At 41.2% G+C, this 25841-nt stretch overlaps 1 protein-coding gene across 2 annotated transcripts in view; it reads right to left on the bottom strand.

The window, feature by feature from the left end:
- EMP2 (epithelial membrane protein 2) overlaps positions 1-25841 on the bottom strand; it is a 63159-nt gene that overhangs the window by 18304 nt on the left and 19014 nt on the right. Inside the window, exon 1 of one of the 2 annotated variants that reach the window (XM_027839302.1) lies at positions 13815-13992. The exons of the other annotated variant lie outside the window; for it this stretch is intronic. The gene's annotated coding sequence lies outside the window, so the exon portion shown is untranslated. Of the gene's footprint in view, positions 1-13814; positions 13993-25841 lie in introns of those variants that run through there. 2 annotated transcript variants of the gene reach the window in all.

The raw sequence follows: 25841 nt of genomic DNA, 5'->3' as shown, positions 1-25841 counted from the left end.
TTCCTTCTGTGCCAGGACCCTAAATACTCTCTGTTATTTGTGGCCAACAGAGAAGAGGAGGGAAAAAATCATGGGATTACATATTGCATTTTTATATATACCGCATTACTGTCTTTTTTCCAGTCAGGAGAGAATTTTCTAATTATTCACTCCTCTTCCTGTAAAACTCACCCTTTGTAGGCCAGTTATTTTGAACAGAATGACTAAAAACTAGTCTTTCATCAGTTTAGTATTAGCTTCCAAGCTTCTTCAGAAAACATGCTAATTCCTTTTTCAAATAAAACCACATGGGAGGAAGGGGGAAAAGCTTCCCATTTGAGTTATACAGTGGTTTCCTCAACACCCTCAAATATCCCACATACAATTTCCAACATCCCTGTCATTCTTCCCACTGTTCCCCCTGCCTGGAGCACCCATCTGCTTCTCTTCAAAGCCAAGAGCAAGTCATACTTTCTCCATGAAGGATTCCAGGTCCACTACAACTCACAGTGCTTTCTCCTGCCTCTGAATTCCTAGGCTGCTGAATTTTGGTACCACTCATTTGGAACTTGACCCCATATAGCAATACATCAGTGGTTCATTCTGTCGTGGAGGTGACCCTGGGTTCTTAAAGCATATGCTGAGAAATCCCAAACTCTCACAAGGTCCTCCTAGCAAGCTGAAGCTTTGAGTGCCAGCCCAGTGACTGCGTGCCAGCTACCTAAGGGTCAGTTCTGAGAGGCTCATCACCAGAAGAAGCAGAGGAGTCAAAGTTTGGATTGGCTCCCTGTCATCTCCAGGATCTAATATCAACTCCTCTATTTGATATTTAAAGACCTTCAGAATCTGGTTTCAAGCCGCAACCTTATTATATACTAATCCCCTTCATACACTCATCAATCTAACAAATTGTCTTCTTCTTGCTTCTCACACAAAATCCATCTCTCATCCCTATGCCTTTACCAAGGTTATTCTCCATTCCTCGAATGCCGTCCCTTCTCATGTCCCCCTCTTAGAACCCCTAGTTTCCTTCAAAATTTTGCTCAAGAGTTATCTTTGTCCCCTTCCCCAGCAGCTGGTGCTCTTTCTCCAAAAAGTATATTTTGTATGTATTTATTTAGTATCTACATATTCGTATATGCATTGTTTTCCCCTTGTACACTACAATAACAAACCATATTATAACATGATACATTACTGTTATTGCTGTTCAGTCGTTTCAGTTGAGCCTGACTCTTTGTGACCCCATTTAGGGTTTTCTTGGCAGAGATACTAGAGTGGTTTGCTATTTCCTTCTCCAGCTCATTTGACAGATCAGAAAACTGAGGTCCAGAGGAGAAAATTTTGCCCAAGTGACTTATTAGAGAGCCCAGCATACTTTCTACCATACCACACAGCCTCTCCAAAGATCAGAGGACCTGGGGGCAGCTAGATGGCCAGTGGATAGAGCACCAGTCCTGGAGTCAGGAGGACCTGAGTTCAAATCCAGTCTCAGACTAAACATTCGACACTTACTAGCTGTGTGACCCTGGGCAAGTCACTTAACCCCAATTGCCTCACACCCTCCCAAAAAAAGATAATAAGACCTTAGACCTAGAGCTGGAAGGAACCTCAGAGATAACCTAGTCCTGACTCTTCATTTTGCACATAAAGAAACAGGCCCAGGGAGGTCAGGTGATTTGCCCAAGCCAAAAAGCATCAGTGGCAGGATTTGAACTCAGGTTCTCTGATTCTAGAGAACAGGCATCTCTAGGTGGTAAAGCAGATAGCTCACAAGGGCTATAATTAGGAAAACCTGAGTTCAAATCCAGCCTCAGACACTCACTAGCTGTGTGACCCTGGACAAGTCACTTAACCTCTCTTTGCCTCAATTATAAAATGAGGATAATAATAGCTCCATCTCTCAAGGTTGTTGAAAGAATCAAATGAGATAATATTTATAAAGTGCTTAATACCTAGCACACCTTAGGTGCTATGTAGATGCTTATTCTTTTCTCTCCTCCCAGAGCCAGTGTACTTCCTCCTTGGTCTCAATATTAGGTATAGCTAATGTAGTATTAGGAATATATATTAGGAATAAAGATAATATAATAACCTTTAATCCCAACATGTAATATATCTATTCAAATCAAACTTGTTTCAAGGTCCCCCCAAGAAGTTCTAAATAATTATATACAGCCCTACATGCATGGATTGGTTCCATTTGCTTCAGACATTTGCCATTCTGAATGCAGGGCACTGGACCAGATGACTTTTCTAGGTTTAGCTCCAGAAGACCCCAATTGATCTGGTGAGTTGCCATTCTGTGACTCATAGAACTACTTTTGGTGAGGATCAAATGGTTTCCTCAGCAAAACGACATCACTGGAGCGTATTGCCTTCCGTTGTACCCAAACACACTCAATTACTGCCACCTTCCATGTGCAGCCTCAGCAAGAGAACAAGTCAGCCACAGAGGGGGGAAATGTAGAACAATGTTCAGGATGCCATCTAGCGAAGAGGATTAAGATTTAATTAGTTTTGATTAATGAATGAAAGTCAATTCCTCCAGGGGCTCTCCAGTAGCATTCTGGAGAGTTGTCTTTAGTTCTGTTCTATTTAACATGTTTTTATCAGTGACTTGGATGATGACAGGGAAGGTGTGCTTGTTAGATTTTTGGAAGGCATGAAGCTACTAGGGAGAGCTAATACAGTGGATGAAAGGATGAGGATCCAAAAAAAGATCTCAAGGAGATAGAACAGTGGATCCAGTCTAGAGGAGAGGGACTGAACCTACAATTTCATCCTTATAGGGACTCACAGAAACTCCCTCTACCAAGGCAGGTTGGCACCTTCTTTTCAACTCATAGTCTTAGAGAGTTGCCTAGAGCATTGAGAAGTTAAGGGACTTGAATAGTCTGAATTAATTTCTTTAAGTATTTGACTGATTTGATCTCCGTGCTGTCCAAGAGAATCTCAAAAGTCTTCTCCAGCACCATAATTCAAAAGTATTGGTTTTGGGGCACTCAGCTTTCTTTATAGTTAGGAAAGAGAGAGTTAGGAAGGCCAGATACTTACTATGTGACCCTGGGCAAACCCTGTTTGCCTCAGGTCCTCAGCTGTAAAATGAGCTGGAGAAGGAAATGACAAACCACTCCAACTTCTTTGCCAAGAAAATCCTAAATAGGGTCATGAACAGTTGGGCATGACTAAAACAACTGAACAACAACATAACTAATCAACCATAGCTGACAGTACAAGAAATATTCTTTACCCTTAGCTCTCCACCTTGCAACAGTGAGACCATTTACTCAACCCTTCTCCAGGACCAGCCTTGGTCATTTTAATTACACAGCATTCAGTGTCATCTTTTTTTATAGTCTTTCTATTGCCATTGTAGTAGTCATTACATTATATATATATATATATTTTTTTTTTCTGGTTCTGCTCACATCATGTTGCATCTTTCCAGTCTTCTTACACATTAGTCCAATTCATACACTCCACAGTCTAGTCATACTTGCCATACCAAGACAGCTGGTGGCACAGGGGATAGGGTGATGAGGCTGTAGTCAGGAAGACCTGAGTTCAAATCTGGCGTAGGACACTAGCTACATGACCCTGGGCATTTTAACCTCTCTCAGTCATAGTTTCCTCAACCGTAAAGTGGGGATAATGGCACCTGCCGCACAAGATTGTTATGAGGATCAAATGAAATAATTATAAAAGCACTTAGTACAGTGCCTGACACATACTAGGCACTATATAAATGCTTATTCCCTTCCCCTACTTGCTGTTCCTTATGCATGATGCTCGACTCCCTTCTCCACAGCTTTGCACTTAGCTGTCTTCTATATCTGAAATGCTCTCTCTCTCTTCTTCCCTGGCTTCCTGTAAGACTTGGTTAGAGTGCTTTCTTCTGCAGGAAGCTTTTGCTGGGGCCCCAGCGGCTAGTATTTTCTCCTATAAGGCTGTCAGTGTTATTCTTCAGTCATGTCCCACCCTTTGTGACCCTGTGGACCTTCTCACACCAATGCTGTCCTTGGGGTTTTCTTGGCAAAGATACTGAAGTGGTTTGTCATTTCCTTCTCTTCTTCTACTTAAGGCAAACAGAGGTTAAACACAGCTAATAAGTTTTTGAGGCCAGATTTTAACTCAGGTCTTCCTGACTCCAGGCCAGCACTCTACCCACAGAGCCACCTAGCTGTCTCTAAGGCAAACAAAGGTTCAATGACCTGCCCAGAGTTATAAAGCTAGTAAGTGTCTGATGTCAAATTTGAACTCAGCTCTTCCTGACTATAGGACTACATTCCATCTATTCTATATGTATCTTATATCCACTAGTTTATGCTTATATGATTTCTCTCATTATAATATAAGCTTCACAAGGGCAGGGAGTGTTTGGAGCTTTGTCTTTGTATCCTCAGTATTAAGTATACTGCCTGACACGTAGCAGGTGCTTAATCAGTGCTTGTTGACTGATTGATTGCACCAGTTCATACACATCTTCCTCTGCTTTTCTAAATTCATCATTTCTTCTAACACTGTAATATACCTCAATTTGTTTGACCATTCCTCCATTGATGAGCATCTGCTTCATTTTTGTTGTTTTTTTGTTTTGTTTTTTTGCTGCCAGGAAAAGGAATGCTATAAATATTTTGGTGTTTCAGACCCTTTTCCTGGGGGTAGACAGAATTTCATTTGAAAATGTCCTAGGAAATTTAGGAGAAAAAAAAACTTTAAAAAGAACACACAATTTGGAGTCAGAAGATCTGAGTTTGAATTCTGCTCTGTCTTACTACATGTGTGACCTTGGGCAAATCATTTCACCCCAGTTTCTTCATCTGGAAAAGGAAAAGATTAGACCAGATGCTTTCTTAGATTTTGTTCAGTTGTAAATCTTAATGAAAATGAGGATTGCAAGCTGTGTAATGAAAAAACTCCACTTAGATTTATAGTCAAAGATCCTGAGTTCAAAATCTGTTCTTGGCATTTCCTGCCTATGGGACTCTCAAGACCTCAGTTTCTTCATCTGAAAATGTGGGAATTGTTCTAAATAACCTCAAAGGTCCTTTCCAGCTCGAAATTTATGATTTTGTCTGGACCTCAATAACAAGTGTACTATGGCTACTACCCTCCTCCAACCCTGCCCAATTCCAATACAATCTTGGGCTACTTTACTGGAAGTTTAGAAGCTAGGCTGCTCATCTGGCCAAATCTGAAGCATTATGTCAAGTGCTAGGTGCCACACTTCAAGAAGGATCCTGACAAAGTAGAGCACTGTGCAATTCAAGACTGTCATATAAGGGATAGTTGCAAGAAATGGAGAAACCTGAAGAAGAGGAAAATTAGAGGTAATATAACTAATCTTTAAGCCAGCTAGGGGGTACTGGGAAAATTATCTCAGCTCTCTAGGCCTCAGTTTACTTACTGATAGTGAAGAGATCAGACTAGATCAGCGTTTCCCAATCACATATTTGTGAAAATTTGTATTGATCTGAAAAATTTTTGCCACCAATGGTCTTTTCTTCTTGAACCCTGTGCTTAGAAAAGTTATTCCTCCTTATATCTTTCTGCCTCCCTGCATCCTGCTCTCCCAATCCTATATCTGTCTTCTTGGCTTCTGAGCCTCCTCTGTTCTGAGACTAAGTCTATGGAAGAATGATGATGACAGTGATGATGATAAGAAGAAGAATAGCTAACATTTATGTCATGCTTTAAAGCTTGCAAAGCACTTTACATATATTCTCTCATTTTGGTCATAGGTGAAAGTCAGTATGACATAGAAGGCTGGCTTTGGAGTCAGGAAGACCTGGGTTTCAAGTTCTACTTTGGACACACATTGGCTGCGTGACCCTGGGTATTGTCAGTTTTCTCAATGTTCTAGAAAATTCTCCAAGACCACAAGTTATAGAGAAAGTGCCAACCTGTACTGGTAGAGGAAGTTTCCAAGACTCCCCTATATTAATGAAATCCTCTATCCTTAATTGTTTGTAGAGAATTTAGGTATTTCATTAGACTAAGTATAGTTAGGGTTAGGGAGTCCTGGACTTGTCCTCCAAGGTCTTTTCCAGGTCTAACAATAATGATTCTGTTAAACATTTGCGGAGTTGACATATGGATCAAGCATGACTTCACAAAGCTAATGGCGAGGCATCCCTTTCACCTCTTGGAAAAGAGGTGGTAGCTTACAGAGGCAGACCAACACATAGGTCGTTAGACATGGCCAATATGGTGAATTTTTTGCTTAGCTGTACTTCTTTGTTATATGAGATGGAAAGTGATGGCAAGGTGATTGAACCTAATTAAAATAATCAAGAAATATTTAACAAAATAAACAAAAATACAATATAACCTAGATAATGTCAATACGTGGCTTTCTAAATCAATATGTTTCCTATAAGATCTGTTTCAATTTGAGTTTGACATCACTGCTTTAAGGCAGCTATTGTATATCCCCCAAGTTTCCTCTTCTCCATGTTAAACGTGCCCAGTTCCTTTAACCAATCCTTGTATGCCATGGTTTTGTGCACTGTCACCTTCCTAGATGTCTTCTTCTGATTGGTTGTATTCTTGGTTATTAACTTCCTTCCTAAAAAGTGGCAGCCTGACCTGAAGCCAATATTAAGAAGTAGTTTGGGGGCAGCTAGGTGGCGCAGTGGACAAAACACCAGCGCTGAAGTAAGGAGGACCTGGGTTCAAATCCGGCCTCAGACCAAACACTTGACACTTACTAGTTGTGGGACCCTGGGCAAGTCACTTAACCCCAACCGCCTAACCAAAAAAAAAAAGTAGTTTGACCAGGAAAAGGTACAACAGGATTTTGACCTTGATCCTTCTCAACACCATACTTCTGTTATTGCAGTCTAAGATGCTAATAACTTCTTTTTTGGCCTCCACATCATTCTGTTGACTCATTGTGAGTTTGCAGTCCACTACAACATTCAAGTTGTTTTTTTCTTCACATGAAGTGTTGTCCAGCCACACCTCCTCCATTCTATTCTTGGGCAGTTTTGTTTTTTAACCTAAGTTTAGGACTTTATATAGATCTCTATTAAATTTCATCTTACTAAATTCAGTCCATCCTTGTAGCTTGTCAAGGTTGTCACAGATATTAATTCTGTCATTTACTACGTTAGCTCTTCCTTCTGGTTTCATGCCACCTACAAATTCAGCATTCAAGCCATTTGTAGAGTCATGGATCATAGGATCATAAAATTGGAGCTGAAAGGGACGTTACAGGCCAGGTCATCAAGTTCAGCTTCCTTATCTAGGCCCAGAGAGGCTGAGTGACGTACCCAGAGTCACCCAGCTCACAAATGTCTGAGGGGAGATTCAAACCACAGTTTTCCTGACTAAAAATCTAACCCTTAACCCACTACACTATGCTGCTTCCCACATGTACTCATCCAAGTCAATGATGAAAACGTACAACAGAAGGATGCTGAGGATGAGCCCCTGTAGCATTCTACTGGAGACTTTCTTCCACTTTGACAGTAATACATTAATCATTGATCTTTGAGTCTAGGTTTTTTTTTGTTTTGTTTTGTTTTGTTTTATTTTGTTTTGATTAGGCAATGGGGTTAAGTGACTTGCTCAGGGTCACACAGCTAGCAAGTGTCAATTCGTGCCTCCAGGGCCAGTGCTCCATCCACTGTACTACCTAGCTGCCCCCAGGGTCTAGGGTTTTAACCAGTTCTAAATCCAGCTAACTCTACTATCATCTTATTTTTATTCATTCATTGAAGAAACATTTAAGTGCCTACTATGTGGACAGAACCCTGTGTTGAGTTGAAAATGATACAAAAATTAAATTTAAGTCCCTACCCTCATGAAGCTTCTAGTTTAGTCAGTGACATAGCTATAAATATTGACTATTACACAATGAGTGTATTAGAGACTTGTGAAACACAGTGCTATGCAAGATCTAAGGAAGATAATCATTCTAGATAGAAGGATCAGGGAAGTCATCAAGAAGGAGGTGCCATTTGAATTGGCTTTAATTTGTGAGCATGAATTTAACAGACTTAGGGATGGAAGATATTTATTATGTGCCTACTATGTGCCAGGCACTGTACTACCTCCTGGGGATACAAAGAAAGGCAAAGGACAGTTTCTGCTCTCAAATACCTCAGTCTGATGAGGATGCAGAAAAGGGAGAAACAATATAATAACAACTGTATTATTTTTTTTATTAATTTATTTTGATTTATCAATAATCACTTCCATATGCTTTTGAGTTTAAAATTTTTCTCCTCCTTCCTCCCCACCACCCTCCCCAAGACGGTGCACAATCTGATATAGGCTATATATTTACATTCATGTTAAACATATTTTCACATTGGTGATGTTGTAAGTAAAAATTAAAACCAATAGGAGGAACCATCAGAAAGAGGAAACAAAATTCAACAGAAGAGAAAAAAAATGCAATTCAACTTCCATAGTTCTTTCTTTGGATGTGCATAGCATTTTCCATCACAAGGCCTCTGGAGATGTCTTAGATCCTTGTATTGCCAGGAAGAGTCAAGTTTATCAATATTAGTCATCACACAATGTGGCTGTTATTATAACAACCATATTATAAACTGATACATACAGTATAAATTGGAGCTAATCTCAGGGGGGAAGGCATTAAAATTTAAGAGGACCAGAAAAGGCTTCTTGTAGAAGGTGGGACGTTAGTTAAGATGTGAAAGAAGCCAGAGAAGCCAGGAGACAGAGACAAGGAGGGAGAGACTTCTAGGTATGGGGATAACCAATGAAAATACTCAAGAGTCAGGAGATAGTGTTGTGTAGGAGGGATAATGAGGAGACTGGTGTCACTGGATTGAAGGGTATGTAGAGGGAAGTGAAGTATCAGAAGCCAGGGGACAGTGTGATCAACAGTATGGAAGTGGGAAAGTATCGGGCCAACTTGGAAAAAGTGAGTGGTCCTGTATGGTTGGAGGGTAGAATTCATGAATGGTAGTAATAACAAAGAAAAAAGGGCGGGGGGGTCTGAAAAGGCAATGACATCTGAATTTTGCTCAGTAGGCAAGAAGATTTTTAGGCAAAGAAGGGACATGAGCATAAAACAATTTACCAGTTGGAGAAGCAAGAAAAACCATCAGAGAGGCTTTTATAATAGTCCAGGGACGAATCAATAAAGACTGCAATTAGAAAGGTGGCAGTAGCAATAGAAAGGAGAGGGCAGGTATGAGAGATGATGGTAAGGTGAAATTGAACTAACTGAACACAAGTGGTGAGTGTGGTAAGAGACAAAAATAACACCTTCTTCCATACCTTGTTCATTCTTTCTTTTTGATTTGTTTTTAATTTTAATTTATTTTTTGTCAATTCTTTTTTTTCACTCCAATTGATAAACTATTTTATGCCTATGTCCCTCCATTGCTCAAATACTCTGCCAAAATCCATATAAAGTGGGTCTGAAGCATTCCACTGATCTTTTGTTCTATTTACCTGCTGAAAAAGGAAATTAAGCTGGCATGATTTCTTCATGATGAACCCATGCTGGCTCACAGACATCACCACGGTGATGAAGCTGGGGTATGACTTGATTAAAATAGAGCCTGATGAAGATCTAAATTTTTCCTTGTTTATATATAATTTATATATTTATATTATATATAATTATATATAATATATAACATGTATTCTATATATTTTATATATACATATATATATAATTTATATATAAATTGAGATGTCCTGCAAGGCCACATAGAATAAACATCCAGAAGTCAGAAGATGTAGGTTCCAGTTAGTCCTGACCTCATCACTTACTAACTGTATTGCCTTTTGGAAGTCATCTTCATATGCAGAATAGGTATAACACCTTTTTTGCTTCGCCTCACAAAAAAGGGATTTTGTGAGGATCCAATGAGATAAATGTATACTATATAAACTGTAAAGTGTTATGCAAATGTTCACTATTGCTTCCAACACTGTTTGTTATCTGTTGCCGGAGTCCTAATGCTTTTTTCATTGCCTGACTTTCGAAAATGGTTTTAATTTTGGAAACAGTGTTCTTCATGACTGAGGGAAAGGAAGGTAGTGGGCCAAGAGCAGACAATTGTATGGCAGAGTAGCCTGAACACAAATCAGGACATATAGGTGCAAGTCCCAGTTCCAATACTTATTTATTAGTTGTGCCACCTTGGACAAATTGCTTTAATACAATATACGTCTCATAAGCACATATTACACTATAATTAAAACACTATGCTAGGGGTCCTGGGATAACAACAAAATTGGAACATTTCCTGCCCTCAAGGAGCTTATATTTTACTGAGGGTTTACAATACGCATCCAAATACAGCACAAAGAAAATTGTAGAGGGAGAGAGCAATAACAATGTGGGAAGGGTGGGGTAGGGATCAGAGAAGGATTCATGAAGGGGGTAGCACCTGAGCTATCACCACTCCCCACTCAGCATCAGTTCATATAAATCTTTCCAGATTTTTCTGAAATCTGCCTGCTCATCTCACATATACTTTCTGTAGGACCCTGGGTACTTAACTTGGGAAGAGAGTGGAAATGAGGAGGAAAGGCATTCCAGGCATAGGACACAGCTTGGGTTAATGCACAGAGGTAGGAAATTGAGCATCTTTGAAATAATCATTTAATCTGGCTAGGTTGCAGAATCTGTAAAAGAATATATAGTTTTCAATAAGGCTAAAATAGATATGAGCCAGTTTGTGGTGGGCATTAAACACCAGATCAAGAAGTTTCTATTTTATACTATAGGCCACTGATCTCCAAAGTAAGGACTGGGGCCTCCTGGAGAGGTTCTTTGATTTCACTCCAAAAGGTGTATAATCAACCAGTCAGAGGGTGGGAAGATGGATAGCATCTCACCCTCCTCTATGATAACCAATCACGTTGCTTGTCTCCAACACAATCACAATTACCCTCCACCCATTACAGCCCTACAACCTCCATTATATCCCACCCCCAAGTTCTTTCTGAGATAGTTTTTGACCTCTTAGGGCATTCACTATGGTAGCTGCTAAAGTAGCACTGGTAGCTAGGTGTCATGGTGGATAGAGTACAGGGTCTTGAGTCAGGAAGACGAGTTCAGATTTTATCTTAGACACTTAATAGCTTTGGAACCCTGGGCAAGTCATTTAACCTCCATTTGTCTCAGTTTCCTCAACTATAAAATTGGAATAATAATAGCACCTATCTCCCAGGGCTGTTGTGAGGATAAAATGAAATAATATTTGTAAAGTGTTTAGCACAGTGCCTGACAATTGTAGGCACTATACAAATGCTATTGTTGTTATCTTTGCAGTCATGTCCAATTCTCTGTAACCTCATTGGGGTTTTCTTGGTAAAGATACGAGAATGGTTTGCCATTTCCTTCTCCAGATGAAGAACTGAGGCAAAAATATAAGTACTAGATTATTATTATCACTGGAAAACTCCTCCTACCCCTTTCCACTTATTATATATAATGTTCCCATTGGGCATACTGGAGAATATCTACTGGAATATAAACACACATATACATATATATGCACATACATGTAAATATACATATATACATTTACATATATGTACACATACATATATTTATGCACATACTATATGCATATACACACAGATATATATGAATATGTATATATACATATATATTGCATCATATATATATACACACATATATATATACATTTCTTACTGACAGGTTAAAAAAAAATCTGGTGACCATTGCTTTAGGCAATAGGAAGCCATTGAAATATTCTTATTTTCTTAAGCAATAAAATGATGATAACATTGTCACCACATACTTCTGAGTAAAATGTAGGAATAGGGACTGGACTAGTGAATTCACTGATATAGGAAACTCCTCAATGAGGAAACTCCTTTTACCAATGCAGCCTAGTGGCTTTTCTATAACCTATCAATAGTCTCAGAGAGCTGCCTATAGTATGGAGAAGTTAAGTATCCAAGGTCCCACAGAAAGTATATGTGAGATGAGCAGGCAGATTTCAGAAAAACCTGGAAAGATTTACATGAATTGATGCTGAGTGAAGTGAGCAGAACCAGGAGAATATTGTACATAGTAACAACTACATTGTGCAAAGACTAACTTTGATATAGCTCTTCTCAACAATACAATGACCTAAGACAATTCCAAAAGACTCATGATGGAAAATACCATCCACATCCAGAGAAAGAACTATGGAGTCTGAATGTAGATCAAAGCATACTACTTTTTTTTCTTTCTCGTGGTTTTTTTCCCTTTTGTTCTGATTCTTCTTTAATAATATGCCTAATGTGGAAATATGTTTAATATGATTGTACATGTACAGCCTATATCAGATTGCTTGCCATCTTAGGGAGTGGGATGGGGAAGCAGAGAGAAAAAATTTGCAACTCAAAATCTTATGAAAGTAAATGTTGAACACTATCTTTACATGTAATTGGAAAAAATAAAATACTTAAAATTGAAAAGAAAAGAAAAGAAAGTATATGTGAGAGGTGAGACTTGAACCCAGGTCTCCTTGGCTCCAAGATCATCTTTCCATCTACTATGATGATACATTGCCTCTGGAAACCACAAATATGAATTATTTCCATTTTATCACACTTCAAAATGACATCCAGAAACTAGAAGACAAAACAACTCTTTGTTTTCATTATGTTATTAAAAAATGGAATAATGCTTCATCAGATTGCAATTCCATCTTGACTCCCCTAGCTTCCAGCCCCAAATTTCACATAACATTTATAGAACTACAGAGAAAGTTGGAGCTAAGAATTAGTCCAATAGGACCCATTCATTTTACAGATGAGTAAACTGAAGTCCCCAGGGAGAGGCTGACCAGGGCTCGGGAGAGGAAGTGAACGGATGTGCTTCAGGCAGTTGCTGGCATTCTCCTAGCATCAGAATCTAAGGAGATGACAATGACAAGGGAGGACTGGGGGTGGGGGGAGTGGCCGCTGGGAAGTGTAGGCAGGCCTGTGGAAAGCCTGAGAACTGAACGGAATGTCTGTGGCTGAGTGACGTTTGGAACTCTATCAACTCACCAGCCCGAGGAACAGCCTGCCTGGAAGAGTCCAGCCAGGCGGGTCTTCTGGTAATGTGAGTAAACAGGGAGACCTGATATAGCCCAGATGCTCCCTTAAATGCCCTGATAGGGCTTCGTCTAATTATGTGCTGGGAACAACTTTTTGTTTTGGTTTTTGGTATTCTATATCTATATATTATCTCCCTCTGTATATATGTGTGTATCTATGTATGTGTATGTATAGATGTGTGTGTGTGTGTGTGTGTATTTATATATATAAAGATGGATTTTTTTTTCCCTTTCTGTAATCCATTCCTAGTTGTAGGAGTGGGGAAATGCACAAACAATCAAACAATTCTGGGGCTGACTCATTGACCCACCCTTGGAAACCAGTGGAAGATGAGGGGGGGGATCTGTGGAAGGGGGCCCCACCTATTTCTAATTTGTTCTTGGTCCCTGGTACCTAGGTCAGGGTGCTGCTCCCTCGTGAATGAATAAGCCATGTGGCCTAGAGAAGTTTTTTCACGAATTCTTCTCCATTGGCCTTACTCCTGTTTCATTATGACCTTCCGGTTTCTCAGATCTCTGCTGATATTCCAAAGGAAGCTAGACAATTATGCTCTCCCCCTCATCCCCCCCACCCTATATTGCTTGAAATTAAACAAGAGTTACAGAGCCACAACAGCTTCCCAGCCTGAGAAACACATGCTGTTAGTTTGGTCATTCTGTTCAGCCAACTTCTATCCCCACCCTCTGGAGCTCTTCCTACAATTTAAGGTTGGAGTTAATATCGGAGCTGATTACAAGTGGAGAACAATGGACCCAGAACCTTTCAATACAGACCTTGAGTGTTTAGTTGTCTACAAGCCAGACACAGTCAATCCACAGCACCAGATTTGTTCCAACAAGCGAGAAGGCCCTGGATCCCAAACCGAGATGGAGGCCCAGCCAATAGAAATTCATCCAGAGGAGGAGATGCAGAGAGAGAGAAATGGCAAAGCTGGTGCCGGCTGTTGGTAATTCAACTTCTGTGCAGGCGAAGAGTCTCATGGAATCTGCTCCTACCCACCACCCCTGCTCCAGGCCACTCCCACAGTCTCAAGCACTCCAAGGCCCACAGTGGCTTCTATATTTTTATTCAGGAAGGGGAAAGGTCAGCTCAGCCTCCTGGTCTGGAATCTGGACTTCTGCCCAGATTTCCAGGCGTCAGCAGTGCCCCCGGAGTTTCCTGTTGAAGAGGGGAAGCTCCCTTACTCCAGGAAGACCTAGTTTCTGCCAATTTGGGGTATAGGGTGTCTTAAAAGTCAAGAATACCAAAAGCTAACACTTTTGCCCCTCAGTCACCCCCTCCTATCTGGAGCCAACAAAAGGACATTGTGACTAGGGGGTGGGGGTACCAGGACCAGAAAGAATGGATGGTGATCCTAACTGCTCAATTTGATTCAACTGCCTAGGAAGTGCTGGGCACTGTGCTACATGCTGAGGGCACAAAGAAAAAAATAACAACAACAAGAACAAAAAACCAATGGTAGATAGAAAGAACAAATAAAAACAACCCCAGAAGTCAAGAAGCTTCCATTCTACTGTTCAATAAGTGACCAGAAGCCTGGTGATTCATCTTCTGCAAAATGTAACCAAACATGAACCAACCTCACCTCAAGAGGGCTTCCTAGCGTGAATGATGGGGAGGAATAGGAGCAGCTAGGAGAAAGGGTAAGAGATTTCCCTCCACATCTCCAAGCACATGCCCCTACAGTGCCGACTACAAGGAGAGAATTACCTTCCTGGGAATGGCTTTCGTCAGATGCTGAAACTTTCTAGCTTACTACTTCCTCATCCATTAACCACATCACTATTTCTACCATCAAAGAGTACTACGGTAGGAATTACAGCTAGAAGGGACTTTATAGATCATTTAGTCCAAACCTTTCATTTTAAAGATGACAAAAATGAGGCTCCAGGAGAGATCGTGATTTGCCCGAGGTGCGGTGGGTAGACAATAGTTGGGTTGGTATTCAAATTTAGGCCCCCAGACTCCAAACTTTGCAGCATATAGACCTAGACCTCCATGCTTGAAAATACTTTGTGAGACATGGTGGTGGGGGCATCTAGGTGGCAAAATAGATAGAGCATTGGCCCTGGAATCAGGAGGACCTGAATTCAAATCTGGTCCCAGACACTTACCAGCTGAGTGATCCTGGGCAAGTCACTTAACCCCAATTGCCCCCTCAAAAAGAAAGAAAGAAAAAAAAAAGAAACACGATGGTGCATGAAGACAGGCTAACCCATCTTAAAGGGCTTAAAATTGAAAAGAGATTGTATTGTGGCTTATCCCTGAGGTATAGTGAATTGAGTGCTAGCCCTGGAGCTGGGAAGACTCGGATTTAACCTCTGTTTCTGCTTCATACTGGCTCTGTGACTTTCGGCAAGTCACTTCACCATGTTGAACCTCACTTTCCCCATCTGTAAAATACAGTTGGATGAGATGGCCTACAGGGTCCCTTTCAGCTCTCATTTGATAATCACAGCACATCTCCAACATTCTTTGGAATGCTTGAGGGTTTTAAAGGTCTGTTTTCCTTGTCAATCCCTCTATAGCAGAGGTTTTGAACCTTTGTTTGTGTGTCACGGACACCTTTGGCAGTTCAGGCAAGACCATGTACTCTTTTTTTGAATATTTATCATCCTATCAATCCATGCATAGGATTACAAAGGAAAAATATTGTAATCCTAATGCATAGGATAGCAAAGGAAATCAGTTATATTGAAATATAGTGATCAAAATATTTTAAAATAATTTCACAAACCCCAGGTTAAGGACCTCTGTTCCAAAAGATGGTCAATTTCAGTATTCCTGGTGCTTCCTTTTATCTGATAAGAAGGCCCAGCTGAAGCTTCTTCCTTAGATTTTGTTGGCAGTCTCTTCTTGGCCTCTATCCCTCACTCCAATGGGGCTTGAGATGGGAATCCCTATTCTTGCCTTTCCTACATCCACATCAGATAAGCATATGAAGCAAGGAGAAAAAAGGAGAAGGCAAGGTGGAAGGGAGATTACATGAGTCTATGCAGGGCAATCCTGAGTCGTTTTCATTTAAGAAGTGGAACAGAAGGATCACCGCCCCACACACACACCTAAAAAAAATGAACCCAAACCCCATTCCCTCTTTCTTTTACTAGTTGTGGGAGTGGGGAAATGCACAAACAATTCTGGATCTGACTCACTGACCCGCCCTCAGAAACCAGTGGAAAATGTGGAGGGGGGAGTGGAGCTCTGAAATGGGAATCTACCTATTTCTAGCATATTCTTGGTCCCTTGTGAATGAATAAGGCATGTGGCAAGAAAATCAATCCCTTCCCAGAAAAAGAGAAATTGACGAAATGGTTTACAGGGACAGTAAGAAAACAGCTGCCTTATTGGGTCCACACTGTCCTCTGCCTTCCTTCTACCCTATGCTTGGAGGAGAGGTTATAAAGGCAAAACAAAACAAACAAACAAAAAAGACCATCCTGATCCTTGCTCCTAGTCCAATATGTCTCTGTCTGCCTCCTGCTTTTCAGTTGGAAGCCAATAAGCCCAAAAACTTTTGAGGGTCGTCTCTCTTCTCAGCCACCATCACCAGCCATCCTTCAGACCTGGCCCCTCTGAGCGGCTTCACAGCTGTCCCCAGCCCCAACCTCCCTCCTCTCCCCTTCACAACCCCAGACAACACAAACGAGGGCTTTGTTAGGACATCTGGCAGGGGCCCTGGCTGAGGCTGCCTCACTACAGCCTCGCCACAGCAAAGGAAGGAGACAACAGCTCCAGGGACAGACAAGAGGATAACAACCCTATGTTTGGCTAAACCTCTCGACTTCTAATTACCTCCTGTCTGGGCCCACCCAGAACTCTCCAAAACCAACATCCCAGTAATGTTCACAGGATTTCAGTTTATCTAACAGAGAAGACAGAGAAAAACAAAACAGCCGATGGGATGACTTTTTTTTTCAGTGTCAACATTGAATGTGATTTACTTTGTCAAGCGATCTAAATTCCAAGAATGAATTTCCAACACCTCAATGGTCAACCTGAGACAGAAATTTACAGATAGCTACAGGGAACCTGTGCTATACTTTATTATTCAAAGCAGCAACTGGTCCCCTATTATGGACATCCCTTTGAGCTGTTTTCACACCTGAGTATCCACACTCCCTCACTTTGCCATCCTTGTGAACAACAGTAGGGTAAGGGATGTAGCTGGTGTCTGCTGAGCCAACTTCTCTTTCTCTGAAATCATCTGTAGGAATTAAATCAATGATTGTACTCTCATTAGCACTGTGCTTCTAATTAACAGAACTAAGCTGTCCCAAGTGTACTCAGCAAAGTTCCAGACCCAGCTGAAATCCATTATCTCTCCTAAATCACCACCCACCAACTTTTACCAAACCAATTTGGACATGCTGCATGAGTAGTATCTGTTTCCAGGCTTGATCAGAACCAGAAAGTTACCACTCCCAGTACTTGCCTCCCAAACCCACAAAGTTTTCTGGCCTTATTCCATGCTGTAATTGATCCAATTAAGCAAACATTTAGTATCTACTATATGCCTGCCATATATAGGGCAAGCAGGTGGCTCGGTGGAAAGAACACCAGGAGAATGTGAATTCAAACCTCACTAGCTGTGTGACCCTGGGCAAGTGACTTCACCCTGTTTACCTCAGTTGCTCATCTGTAAAATGGTCTGGAAAAGGAAAGTTCAAACCATTTCAGTATCTTTGCCAAGAAAGCCCCAAATGGGGTTACAGAAAGACAGACATGACTGAAACAACTCAACTACGGCAATATGCCTGCAATGAGGGATACAAAGACCAGAATGCTAAACAGACTCTACCCTTAAGAAGCTTACATTCTACTAAAGGGTAAGTAGGAAGGACACAAAATGTAGGCAGATAAGTAAGTAAAAATAACAAGAGGCAGCATGGCATGGCATAGTACATAGAGAGTTAGCCTGAGTCAGAAACATCCCACTTCAAGGTTTACCTTGAACACACTTGGCTGGATGACCCTGGGCAAGTCACTTAACTTCCGAGTACTCCAGGCACATATCTAAGGCTAAAAGCTGCAAAGCAGTTACTGATCTGCTAGTAGAGGCAGCCTCAGGGGTGTGCTGATAAATGTTTAATAACCAACTCACTGCATTATTAATACTCTCTGAAGTCTCAATAATCAATTTGTGATTTATAACAACTAGCTAGTTAGAGGTGGCTCCCAAACACCCTTAGGTTTTTTTCTGGGGAATTCTCTCTTCCCATGGAAAAGCTACCTTCCCCCCCCCCACCATTTCTGTCCCAGTACAAAGCAATATCATCAAGAAGGAGAGAGCATTAATTGACAGGGTGATCAGGATCTCTTACAGGAGGTAGCACCTGAATTAACTTACTTTCCTCCCCAACTTCCCTCCCTGTGTTTTGAAGGAAGCCAGGGATTCCAAAAGGTCTGAGGAAAGGGAACACATTACAGAATGGGAAGGGGGAGGTGTAGTGAAGACCTATATTCATAAAAGCATAAAGACCCAGGCCCATTGCTAGAGTGCTAAAGCAGGAGTTCAAATCTGCACTTGGATTCTTATTAGCTCTGTGACCTTGGACAAGTCACTTAACCTCTGTCTGCATCAGTTTCTTCATCTGTAAAATGAGGGTAGTAATAGCACCTACTTCCTAGAATTGTTTTGATGAATAAATGAGATAATATATGTAAGTTGTTGCTGTTGTTCAGTCATATCAACTCTTTGTGACCCCATTTGGGGTTTTCTTGGCAAAGACACTGGAATGATTTTCCATTTCCTTCTCCAGCTCATTTTACAGAAAAGGAACTGAGGCAAATAGGATTAAGTGACTTGCCCAGGGTCCCACAGCTAGTAAATGTCAAGAGGCCAGATTTGAATTCAGAAAGATGTCTTCCCCACTCCAGGCCTGGCACTCTATCCACTGCCCTGTTATTTTTAAAGTGCTTTGCAAAGCTTAAAATGCTGTATAAATGCTAGCTATCATTATTATTATTATTATTATTATCATTACGAAGAATCAAAAGTTCAAATCTTGGCTCTGCTGCTTAGCACCTATGTAACCACTTCCCCTCTCTGAAGGAGAAATAAGAATAGTTAACATTTATATAGTACACATGATCCTCACAACAACCCTGTGAAGTAGGTGTGGTTATTGACCCTATTTACAAATGAGGACACTGAAACACAGAATCAGTTCTCCCAAGGTCACACAGCTAGTAAGTATCTGGGGCAAAATTCAAACTCAGGTCTTCCTGACTCCAAGTCCAGCAGTCTAGCTATTCTGACACCTAGACCCTTCTTCTACTCAATTCTGTAATTTGTGGGTCAGGTGGGTCCACAATTCTGTTGGGAGCAAAGTATCATCCCATTTTCCCCTTCAGTTTGGGTGTCCAATCTCTGCACTGGGAACCTTCTTCCCAATCAATGAAGTCTTCATTGCAGTGAAAGTTGGCTTGGATGGCCTATAGGTAGTCAAATGGAGCTCAGAGCCAGCTAAGATTCGCTTTCCTGTATTTTGCCACCTGGACACCGAGGCAGGAAAGATGACATCCCGATTCCCCTTATGCCTCTTAGCTCCACCCCGGAGCAGGAAAGAAGTTGCCAAAGGCATAACTTTCAAATTCAGTCTAGTCCTTCCGGCTGACATCTGGCAGCCTTATGAAGCCACGGTCGACCAGCTAATAACTGCCAGCTGATTTCAAGACTGAAAGTGGTAATTAAGGGTACTCCCTATTATTGTTGTAGCAGCTGTCATCTGAGGATCTCCCGGTAATTAAGTCTCCTGGCCTATCCACACCCCAGCACATCACTAGAGCCCCAGAAGAAACCAGGTAGTTCATCCTCTGTGTCCTAGGCAGAGGTGAGGAGTTTAGAGAGATTCTCACTGCCAAGGGTCAGACAAGAGTCAAATGTGGGGTGTTCCCCATTCATATACCTTCGAATTATCATTCTGGGAACACCACTTAGCAGCTTTAAAATAATCCCTTAGACACTAGGCACACCCAGGTTAACAGTTTCTCTTTCCTCAAAAGTGACAAGAGCACAAGATCTAGAAAATCTGCTAATGTACTTGGCCCTGCTTACCACAGAAGACGACAAGACCTTCCCTTCTTTCCTCACCCTCCTTCACAGTTACTGGCACTAGAAAAGTTTGAGAGCAAGTGGTGACTTGCCAACAAGGGACTAAATATTCACAGAACCTGATAAAGAGGATCATGGGGCCAAGATTGGCACCAGCTCTGAGCTGTGAGGAAATGCCAGCTTTAGTGGAGTTAAGTAGTGGGCATCGAATATCATCATCACACAAGAAAGGAGACCAGGATGAGGGTCAGTGAGAAAATGTTTTGTCAGGCTGAGTTTAGGATTCAGTGCATCAATGAGCATTTATCAGGTACCTGCTTTGTGTGCTATGTGTTGGCGATACAAAAATGAAACCATTCTTGCCCTCAAAGGCTTTCCATTCTATCCGAGGAAACAACACAGACACATATGTATAGACACATATACCAGATATGTACAAAATATGTACACTGTATTTTTGGGGGATAGGAAAGATATTACCAGGTGGAGGGGAATCAGCCCCAAATCCTCAAGTAGGAGGTGATAAAGAAAATTAAGGCTTCTAAGAGGTGGAGGTGAGGAGGGTGGGCACTTTCAGAGGTAGAGAATGCAAAGCCAGAGACAAGAGATGGGCTCATTATGAGTTAGGAACAGCAAGACTTGTTTATCTGCAGAGTATGTGACAGGAAACAATATATTTCCTATACTGACAGTAAGTAGCAGAGCCAGAATTCAAACACAAGTCCTAAGACTCCAAGTCCACCATTTTGCCATAGAACTACTTCCTGTCTCTGGACCTCGGTTTCCCCCTCAATAAAATGAGAGGTTAAACTACATGACCTCTAAGGCCCCTACTATGTCCAACATTCTTTGATTCTAAACTTCCAAATACCATTGCCCTGGGGCCATGTTCTTCTTTCTGAGAGAAAGAGGGAATGAAGAAGAACCAAAGGGATGTGACTCTCCTGTGTGTAGAAGCCCGGGCTACAAAGGGAACTTGGGAGCTGAGACTTTCATTCTGTACTATGTACAGAGGAGTCTCTTAGGTAGTAGAGATGCTATAAAGAGGTGTAAGACAGACCCTGCCCTCAAGGGGTTTATGACTGAGCAGTCCTTGCTTTGTTCCGAAGACCAGCAGATGAACTGGATGACTTCTTAGGAATTGACCACTTCCAGTTCTGGGATATTATGTTTCCTCTCTGGAACCTCACCAAAACGGCCTTGTGCCTGCCACATCTGGAGCAATGAAGAATATTTGCAGCTATGAGAAGCCTGGGAAAATCCTGTAGCCTGGGGAACAGCAAGTCTTTGGCAAACCCCATAGAAGTGTTATGTTGGGAAAGAAGAGAATAACTCTCTCTCTCTCTCTCTCTCTCATACACACACACACACTCACTCACATTTCCCTCTCTCATCTCTCTCTCTTTACTCTTTTCCCACCCCTCTTGGGAATATTTAAAATTCCAAAAATCTGAGTTGCTTCCAAGCAAGTGAAGGGCTGGTATGACTGAGTCCAGAGAATGCTGGAGAGCTTGGATAATGATTATAGTCAGCATCATTTGCTTGGGAAATTGTAGTGAGAATCCTGGGGCTTACCACCAGGCAGCCACTCAGAGCCTGAATCTAGAGTAGGGATTCTTATCCCAAGGTATGTGAATTCACTTTTTTTTTTCATATTTTGATATGATGGGCCTTAATTTCCTTAGTAATCCTATGTATTTTATTTTATGCATTTACACATTATTCTGAGGGGTCCATAGGCTTTACCAGACTGCCAAAAGGGGCTATGACCCCTTTTAACCCAAAATTAAGAATCTCTGCTCTAAAGCAAACCAGAGCAGGGATAGAATGCACTCTAAAGATCCATGGCTGTGGAATCAGAGGAGGTGGGTTTAATTCCGACCTTTAATGTTTATTTCCTGTGTGAACTTGGGTGAGTGGCTCAAAATCCTGGGTCCTCAGTTTACTCATCTATAAAATGAGGAAGTTGTATTAGAGTGCCGCTGAGATTCCTTTTACTTCTAGATCCTTGGATTTTTATCTCTGACATTGTAATATACTAGAAAAAGCTTGGTAGTCTGATGATTTTTAACATCCTATTTTATAATATAGTTGGGGAGATAAGTTTTACATATAAGAAACATCATCTCCACAGTTGAAAGTGATGTATTAGCTGGTACATAGCAGATGTTTATTAAATATTTCTTGGATTGATTGATTTCTCTCTCCTGAAATTTTCTTAGAACACTTTGGATCTTTCCCTACCTTATATTATACACAGCAATTTTCAAGCCCTATTTACCCTTCCCCCAACTCCCATCTCTAGTTAACTGTTTAAGAACAGAGCCAGTATATATGTATATGTGCATACATGTATATGTTTACGTGTGTACATATATATGTATATACATGTGTACACATATACATACACACATATATATTTACACACAGACCATAATACATTGCACAAAGTAGGCACTTAACAAATGTCTTTGAAAACACTAAAAATGAAGCCAAATGCTGAGTAATTGTGATGAACAGTCTTGGCCTAGAGAAGAGATGGAAACCCCTCCATCCTTGTAACAGAAAGGTTGTAGACGAAGAGTGCGAAAAAATGCATACACTGTCAGATGCAGTCACTCGTCGGTTAGTTTTGCTTAACTATTTTCCTGCTTTGCAAAGGAAGGGCACATGGATTAAGATCTGGAGTGAGAAAGGAGCTTAGGGATCATCTAGTCCAAGCCCCTCTTTTTAAAGATGAGGAAACAGAGGACCAAAAAGATTAAGTGACTTGCATGAGGTCATATAAGCTGTTCGTGCAGAGCTGGGATTTTCACACAGGTCTTCTGCCTTCAAACACAATTCTCTTTCTATTAGACAATATTTATTACATTTAGTGGTTGTGTTGGTGGTGGTAATGGAGGTGGTGGTGGTGGTGATGATGATGGGGGTAGCAATGTTGTGTGTGTTTGGGGAAGAAGGATAAAATTGGTGTAACTGAAAAATAATGATGTAAAAACAACAAAATGTATGTAAATTTTTTTATTAAAATCTGTTGAATGAAACTGAACCAAAGAGCAGCAAAGGTAGTATATTATGGTGTGGCAGACTGAGTGCCACACAAGTGCAGAAGAGGGGATGAATGAGGGCGAGAATAGTTAGAGATGAGTCTTTTGGGTTGTGTTTCTCCATGAAAATCAGGTCCAGTAGGGTCACCCAAATCAGCACCCACCTGACAGAAATCCCTGAGCATTGGGAACCCCAAGATATGCAGCTCCAACTAACCGAACCTCAGGATCTGATAACTGGATATCTAGGAAGACAGGTACGCAGGATGAGAAAGGGGCAGGAGTGTGCCTGGGGAATCCAGGTTTTTGTTCAGTTGTTTTCAGTCATGTCTGACTCTCTGTGACCCCATTTGGGGTTTTCTTGGCAGAGATGCTAGAGTGGTTTGCCATTTCCTTCTCCAACTCGTTTTGCAGATGAGGAAACTGAGGCAAACAAGGTTAAGTGACTTGCCCAGGGTCACACAGCTTGTAAGTGTCTGAGGCCAGATTTGAACTCAGGAAGATGTCTTCCTGACTCCAGGTCCAACGCTCTATCCATTGTGCTACCTACTTGCCAGACATCTGCCCACTAGGAAGCTGCCTGAAGAGGCAAGGTGTACATGATAGCACTGTTATAGAATCATAGGCTCAGAACTAGAAGGGACCTCAAACACCATCTAAAGCAAAGGTGCAAACATGCGTCCCTCAGGTCACATAAGACCTTCAACGCTCTTGAATGTGGCTGAGGAAGATTAAAATCTAATTGGAAAATATTTAACAAAATAAATAAAAGCATAATTAAATAGAGATAATATTCCATTTTAAAATTAAGTTGATGTGTAACCCACAACAATCCTTATGTGCAGATTAGTGACCTCTGTTTCTACTTGAGTATGACACCACTAATCTAAAGAACCATCTCTGACATTTTAATTTGAGTCCATGGATAGATTTCAAAGGGTTGGTGAACTTGGATGGGAAAAAAAAATTACATCTTTATTTTCACTAACCTCTAATTGAAATTTAGCATTTCCTTCTGGTTATGTAGAAGTATTACTGGGGGTGGAGCCAAGTTGGTGGAGTAAAAGCAGTGACTTGTTTGAGCTCTCCCCCAAATCCCTCCAAATACCTATAAAAAATGGCTCTAAACAAATTCTAAAGCAGCAGAACCCATGAAAAGACAAAGTGAAACAAAATTCCAACCCAAGACAACCTGGATGGTTGATCGCGCCAGGCTAGGATAGGGACACAGTTCGGGGTGGGCGTGCAGGCCACAGCAAAACTGGAGCAGGCCTCAGAGGACTGAATCACAGGCAGCTGTGGTGGTTTCCAGACTTCTCAACCCCCAAATGCCAAAGACAACTTAAAAGGTCAGTGGGAAAAGTCTGTGTCTGCGGTGAGAGAGAAGCACGGGGTCCCAGCCCCATTCCCCAAGCTTGGCCCCGGGGTGGCGGCTGCCTCCTGAGCTTCCGGCCCACAGACTGAGGGGGAATCGAGTGGTTGATCTGAAGGGAATTGCAGGGATCTATCTGCTGGTACAGGATTCTCTTGCTTTGATCTCTGTGCTTGAATATGGGTCACAGCTCTGGGTGGCAGTCCTGTGGCAAGAAGGAGCGCTGGTGTGGTGGAGCTTGTAGTGGCAGTGGAGAGGAAATCCTACTCACAGTTCCAAGACAGAAAAAAGTGCTTGTGGTCACTTATAGAGCAGAGCACAGGACAGGAAAGGAGTAAACACCTCGCCCTTGATCATAGCACCTTGGAAGAACTGAAAATTTACAGGTCCCCAGAAGTTTCTCTGAAAACAGCTGCACAAAACCCCTGAAGCTTGGGACAGTACATTCTCCACACTGGAAACAGACCCCTACCTTAACAAAGAGTTTTTAACTTAAGTAATTGGCCGGGATCATGAGCAAGCAGCACAAAAAGAGTCAGACTATATTATCTTACTTTGGTGACAAAGAAGATCAAAACATACAACCAAAAGAAGACAACGAAGTCAAAGCTCCTACATCCAAAGCCTCCAAGAAAAATATGAATTGGTCCTAGGCCGTGGAAGAGTTCAAAAAGGATTTTGAGGAGCAAGTAATAGAAGTAGTGGAAAAACTGAGAGTGATGCTAAAGGAGACCCAAAAAAATACTGAAGAAAATAACACCTTAAAAATAGCCTAACCCAAATGGCAAAAGAGGTCCAAAAAACCAATGAGGAGAAGAATGCCCTAAAAAGCAAAACTGGTCAAATGGAAAAGGAAGTCCAAAAGCTTACTGAAGAAAATACTTCCTTAAAAATTAGAATGGAGCAATTGGAAGCTAGTGACTTTATGAGAAATCAAGACACTGTAAAACAAATCCAAAAGAATGAAAAATTAGAAAACAATGTGAAATATCTCATTGGAAAAACAACTGACCTGGAAAATAGATCCAAGAGAGAGAATTTAAAAATTATTGAACTATCTGAAAGCCATGATCAAAAAAAGAGCCTAGACATCATCTTTCAAGAAATTATCAAAGAAAACTGTCCTGATATTTTAGAACCAGAGGGCAAAATAGAAATTGAAAGAATCCACTGATCACCTCCTGAAAGAGATCCCCAAAAGAAAACTCCTAGGAATATTGTAGCCAAATTCCAGAATTCCCAGGTCAAGGAGAAAATATTGCAGGCAGCCAGAAAGAAACAATTCAAGTATTGTTGAAACACAATCAGGATAACATAAGATTTAGCA

The sequence above is a fragment of the Vombatus ursinus genome, unplaced genomic scaffold (assembly GCF_900497805.2).
Source record: "Vombatus ursinus unplaced genomic scaffold, bare-nosed wombat genome assembly UNPS02014832.1, whole genome shotgun sequence".
NCBI classification, from domain to species: Eukaryota; Metazoa; Chordata; class Mammalia; order Diprotodontia; family Vombatidae; genus Vombatus; species Vombatus ursinus.
The sequence above is the reverse complement of the archived record's forward strand: the minus strand, read 5'-3'. Positions and strand labels throughout refer to the sequence as shown.